General features: G+C 34.4%; 1 pseudogene; it reads left to right on the top strand.

Moving 5' to 3' along the window:
* The first annotated feature begins 556 nt into the window (after positions 1-556).
* LOC117066318 lies at positions 557-643 on the top strand (annotated as a pseudogene).
* Positions 644-6,621: the final 5,978 nt, after the last annotated feature.

Below are 6,621 nucleotides of genomic sequence, written 5' to 3'. Positions count from 1 at the left end.
TTGGTTCTCAGGCTTTCAAACTTAGACTGGGACTTACACTATTAGCCCTCCAGTTCTCAGGCTTTCAAATTTGGAATGAAACTATACTATCAGCTTTCTGGGGTCTTCAGCTTGCAAATGGCAGATCATGAGACTTCTCAACCTCAGTAATTGTGTGAGCCAATGCTACATAATAAATCTCTTTCTATGTATTTCTATATATACCCTATTGGTTCTGTCTCTCTGGAGAACCCTGATTGATACAGATGTGAGAGACTTGTACACTGAAAGCTACAACACATTACTGAAAGAAATTTAAGAATACTTAAATGAATCGAAATACATTAGTGTTAATACATTTGACAACTTAATATTGTTATGATGTCATACTACCCAAATAAATCTATATATTCAATGCAATCTCTAGGAAAATTCTAATGACCTTTTCTTTTAAAAAAAGAAAAAGTTAATTCTCAAACTCATATGGAGTTTTGAGTGCCCCCTAATAGCCAAAACAATCTTGAAAAAGAAGAATAATGTTGGAGGACTCACATTTTCTGATTTAAAACCTTTTACAAAGACTATACTTTCAGGGATCTTTTCTATAGTTCATTCCTAGAGAAACTTCCCTGAGCATGTAGAGCATGAAAAAACTAAATATGGAAAGGAAAGACCATTACCAGCCACTACAAAAACACAATGAAGTACACAGACAAGTGACACAATAAAGCAACCACATAAACAAGTCTGCAAAATAACCAGCTAACATCATGATGACAGGATCAAATCCAAACATATCAATACTAACCTTAAATGTAAATGGGCTAAAAGCCCCAATTAAAAAACACAGCATAGCAAGCTGGAAAAAGAGCCAAGACAAATTTATATGCTGTCTTCAAGAGACTTATCTCACATGCAATGACACACGTAGGCTCAATATAAAAGGATGGAGGAAAATTTGCCAAGTAAATGGAAAACAGAAAAAAGAAAGGGATGCAATCCTAGTTTCTGACAAAACATACTTTAAATCAATGAATATCATAAAAGACAAAGAAGGGCATTATATAATGCTAAAGGGTTCAACTCAACAAGAAGAGCTTACTATCATAAATATATATGCACCCAACACATAGGCACTCAGATTCGTAAAAGCAAGTTCTTAGAGACCTTCAAAGATACTTAGACTCCCACACACTCATAGTGGGAGACTTTTACACCCCACTGGCAATATTGGATAGATCATCAAGACAACTAATTAACAAAGATATTCAGGACATGAACTTGACAGTAGATCAAATGGACCTTATGGAAATATATAGAACTTTCCACCCCAAAACAACAGAATATACGTTCTTGTTATCACATGGCATTTACTCTGAAATTGATTACATAATCAGAAGTAAAACACTGTTTAGCAAATGCAAAATAACTGAAATCATAACAAACAGTCTCTCAGACCACAGCACAATCAAATGTGAAATCCAGACTAAGTAGTTTACTCAAAACCATACAATTACATGGAAATTGAATAATCTGCTCCCAAGTGACTTTTGGATAAATAATGAAAGTAAGACAGAAATCAAGAACTTCTTTGAAACTAATGAGAACAATGATACAGCATACAAGAATCTCTGGGACACAACTATAGTACTAAATGACCACATTGAAAAGTTAGCAAGAACTCAAGTTAACAGCCTAAATAACTAAAGAACTAGAGAATCAAAAGCAAAGAAATCCGAAAGATAGTAGAAAACAATAACCAAAATCAGAGTTGAACTGAAGGAGATAGAGACATGAAAAACCATTCAAAATATCAATACATCCAGGAGCTGATTAAAAAAAATTAATAAAATGAACCACTAGCTAGACTAATTAAGAAAAAAAGAGAGAAGATTCAAATAAACATAATCAGAAGAACAAGGATGATATTACACTGACCCCACAGAAATACAAACAACTGTTAGAGAATATTATGAACACCTCTTTGCTCATAAACGAGAAAATCTAGAAGAAATGGATAAATTCCTGGACACATACATCCTCCCAGGACTGAACCAGGAAAAAATTGAATCCCTGAATGGACCAATAACAAGTTCTGAAATTGAGGCAGTAATAAATGGCCCACAAACCAAAAAAAGAAAGAAAGAAAGAAAAAAGCCCAGGACCTGATAGATTCACAGCTGTAGTCTACTAGATGAACAAAGAAGAGTTGGTACCACTCCTACTGAAACTATTCCAAAAAACTGAAGAGGAGGAATTCATCTCTAACTCGTTATATGAAGCCAGAATCATCCTGATACCAAAACCTGGCAGAGATACAACAACAAAAAAGAGAACTTTAGGTCAATATCCTTGATGAACATTGATGTGAAAACTCTGAACAAAATAATGGCAAACTGAATCCAGCAGCACATTAAAAAGCTTACCCACCACAATCAAGTTGGCTTTATCCTCAGGATGCAAGATTGGCTAATTTACACAAATCAATAAATGTGATTCATCACATAAACAGAATTAAAGACAAAGATCACATGATTATCTTAATAGATGGGCAAAAGGCTTTTGATAAAATTCAACATCCATTCATGTTTAAAATTCCCATAAACTAGGTATTCAAGGAATATACCTCAAAATAATAAGAGCCATCTATGAAAAACTTACAGCCAACATCATACTTAATGGGCAAAAGCTGGAAGAATTCCCCTTGAAAACTTGCACAAGACGAGATGTCCTTTCTCACCACTCTTATTAAAGATAGTATTGGAAGTTCTGGCCAGGGCAATCAGGCAAGATTAAGAAATAAAAAGCATTCAAATAGGAAGAGAGAAAGTCAAACTATCTCTGTTTGCAGATGACATGATCTTATATCTAGAAGACCCCATGGTCTTAGCCCAAAAGCTTCTTAAGCTGATAAACAACTTCAGCAAAGTCTCAGGTTACAAAATCAATGTGCAAAAATCACTAGCATTTCTATACACCAACAACAATCAAGCCAAGAATCAAATCAGGAACAAACTCCCATTCACAATTGCCACAAGAAGAATAAAATATCTAGGAATATAGCTAGCTAGGGAGGTGAAAGGCCTCTACGAGGAGAACTATGAACCACCACTAAAACAAATCAGAGATTACACAAACAAATGGAAAAACATTCCATGCTCATGGATAAGAGGAATCAATATTGTGAAAATGGCCATACCGCCCAAAACAATTTATAGATTAAATGAAATTTCTATTAAACTACCATTGACATCCTTCACAGAACTAGAGAAAACTATTTTAAAATTCATATAGAAGCAAAGAAAGAGCCCAAATAGCCAAGGTAATCCTAAGCATAAAGAACAAAGCGGGCCAGGCACGGTGGCTCATGCCTGTAATCCCAGCACTTTGGGAGGCTGAGGCAGGCAGATCACAAGATCAAGAGATCGAGACCATCCTGGCCAACATGGTGAAGCCCCATCTCTACTAAAAATACAAAAATTAGCTGGGCATGGTGGTGTGTGCCTGTAGTCTCAGTTACTCGGGAGGCTGAGGCAGGAAAATTGCTTGAACCTGGGAGTCAGAGGTTGTAGTGAGCCAAGATCACCCCACTGCACTCCAGCCTGGTGACAGAGTGACACTCTGTCTGAAAAAAAAAATAAAATAAAATAAAGCTGTACTGCAGGCCTACAGTAACCAAAACAGCATGGTGTTGATATCAAAATAGATACATAGACAAATGGAACAGAATACAGAACCCAGAAATAAGACCTCACACCTACAACTGTGTGATCTTTGACAAATCTGACAAAAGCAAGCAATGGGGTTATGGATTCCCTATTCAATAAATGGTGCTGAGACCACTGGCTAACCATATGTAGAAGATTAAAACTAGATCCCTTTCTTACATCATATAGAAAAGAATTAATGTAGACCCCTACCTCACACCACATACAAAAATGAATTCAAAATAGACAAGCAACCTAAATGTAGGGGTTAAACCATAAAACTCTTAGAAAAAAAAAAAAGAGTAAATCTTCATAACCTTGGATTTAGTAATGGATTCTTAAACATGTCACCAGAAGCATAAGCAACAAAAGAAAAAATAGAATAAATTTGTCTCTACCAAAATTAGAAACTTTTGTGCATCACAGAACAGTTTCAGTGAAAATACAACACACAGAAAGAAAGAAAATATTTGCAAACCATATATTTGATATTCATGATAGTATAAATGTAGAAAGAGTATAAATGTCCACCAACAAATAAATGTGCAAGTTTTGATATGTATTTAAAATGAGATGTCATTCAGTCATTAAAAAGAATAAAGTACTGATAAATGCTACAAGGCAGGTGAGCCTCAAAATATTAGGTTAAGTGAAAGATTCTGGCACAAAAGACCACATATTGTATGATTTCATTTATATGAAGTATCTAGAATACATAAATCCAGAGGCAGATTGCATTTTGGTCATTATCAGGAACCGAGGGGAGTTTTACTTTGGATTGATGCAAATGTTTTGAAGCTACATAGAGGTGCTTATACAACACTATAAATGTACTAATTGTCTATTGTTCACTATGAAATGCTTTTACATGAATTTTACTTTGAAAAATTATTAAACAGACAAATATCATAAAAGCAGAGCTCTTAAGGAGATTCCAATACATCATAGTAACTTTATTTTCCCAAAATTGAAAGAAAACAAAACTCTAAGATTTTTAAAATTATAAATTGGTAAACGAATTGACTGAGACAGTGATTTCCATTAAGAGACTGATAGTGATCTTGAAGATGAAATGGAAATAATATCTCAAAACACAGAGTAGAAATTCCAAGGTGCAGAAGTCGTGAGGGGAAAAGAGGGGGACTAGAAAGAACGATCAAGAAGACCCACTAGGAAGTCCAGAAGAAGAAAAAGTAACAGGTGGAAGAGAATCAACAATAAATGCTAGAAGAAACTTAAGCCAAAAAAGTCGAAGTTTTCCTTTTGAAAATTTAGTTTCCAGGCAGAACTTAAAGACGACACATATAAGTAAAATTTCCAACTGTAAATATAAACAGAAAATTATGCAAGTTTCCAAACAGAAATTTTATAGAAGGAAAAGCAAACTGACATTAAACTTCTTATTTGTGAGAGTGAATACGAGAAACATCAAGTATTACAGGGAAGAGAGAGTTGCCACCTGAGTATCCTATATGTAGTCCAGATACTGTTTGCTTAAAGTAAAATAGGTATTTGCAAATGTGTAAGGATTCAGAGAGTATGCTTTCAATATACCCTCTCTACAGAAAATATGCAGGTTCTAACCAACAAATGAATCAGAACAGACTTCAAAATAGGGGAAGATGAGATGAGAAAAAGTGATGAGCAAAATCTATATATATGTATGTATGTGTGTGTATGTATATGTATATGGTATACACATACAACATAAATTATGTATAAAAATTTATATTATATATTTACATTTATGCTATGTGAAATTATACTTAAGTGGTTAATGAGAGGATGACTGGGAATATGTAATCTAAGTGTTAAAAAACAACTCTTAAAACAGAAGGCTGGATGCAGTGGCTCACACATGTAATCCCAGCACTTTGGGAGGCTGAAATGGGTGGATCACCTGAAGTCAGGAGTTCAAGACCAGCCTGGCTAAGATGGAGAAACCCCATCTCTACTAAAAATACAAACATTAGCTGGGCGTGGTGGTGCGTGTCTGCAATCCTAGCTACTTGGGAGAGCGAGGCATGAGAATAACTCGAACCCAGGAGAGGTAGAGGTTGCAGTGAGCTGAGATCGTGCAGTTGTACTCTAGCCTGGGTGCCTAGGTGACAGAGCGAGACTCTGTCTCAAAAAAAAAAAAAGAAAAGAAAAGAAATATTGTATGAAAAAAACTTTGTAATTATTGGAAATTAAAATACTAAATTATCTCAGCAAAGTTTAAGAGTTGAGATAAGGCTGGGAAAGAGGAAGAGGCTGAGAAGTAAAAGCCAAATCAAAGTCCTCAAAGGGGGTGAAGAGAGTGAGAAGTGAGAACACTGACTCTAAAATCATGCCATATTAGACAGAAAAGGAAATAGCAACAATGGTGATGAAAATATGTTACATCTTGTTTTCTTATAATAGTAGAAAAATAGGTGTTTGACTGTCAAGGAAAGACAAGTAACCACTTGTAGAGTAAGAAAATACAGTAGAACTTCCATGTTAAAAGAACAAAGGGAATGAATAGAAACTAGGGAAAAAACAGCAAAAATTAAGAACAAGAAGTAAAAAAAAGTAATACAGTAATATATGTTATATGAAATATCAAGAAGCTGTATAGCATTATTTAAAGCAGAAACTATCAGACTGAGTTAAACATAAAATCTATTCCATACTGTTTAAAATAAACACACTTAAAATATGAAGAAAGGCTGAAAATAAAAGAATGGGTAAAAAAGACAAGACTAATAATAATCAGAAAGCATACTGGCAATATTAACATCAAAGAGGGTGGAATTTAACATTACAAGCATTAAGGAAGAGAAAGATACATAAGGAAGTGATTTTAAAAGTTCAGCTTAAGAAAATAGCCATCAAACTCTATATTAGTCAATATAGCGATCATGTCTAGTAAGCAAAAACTAAATTTAAAAAAAGAGATAAATCAAAAGTGACT

Source organism: Trachypithecus francoisi, unplaced genomic scaffold (assembly GCF_009764315.1).
Source record: "Trachypithecus francoisi isolate TF-2019V2 unplaced genomic scaffold, Tfra_2.0 Lachesis_group2, whole genome shotgun sequence".
NCBI lineage: Eukaryota > Metazoa > Chordata > Mammalia > Primates > Cercopithecidae > Trachypithecus > Trachypithecus francoisi.
Note: the sequence above shows the minus strand (reverse complement) of the source record. Positions and strands in the feature narration are given on the sequence as shown.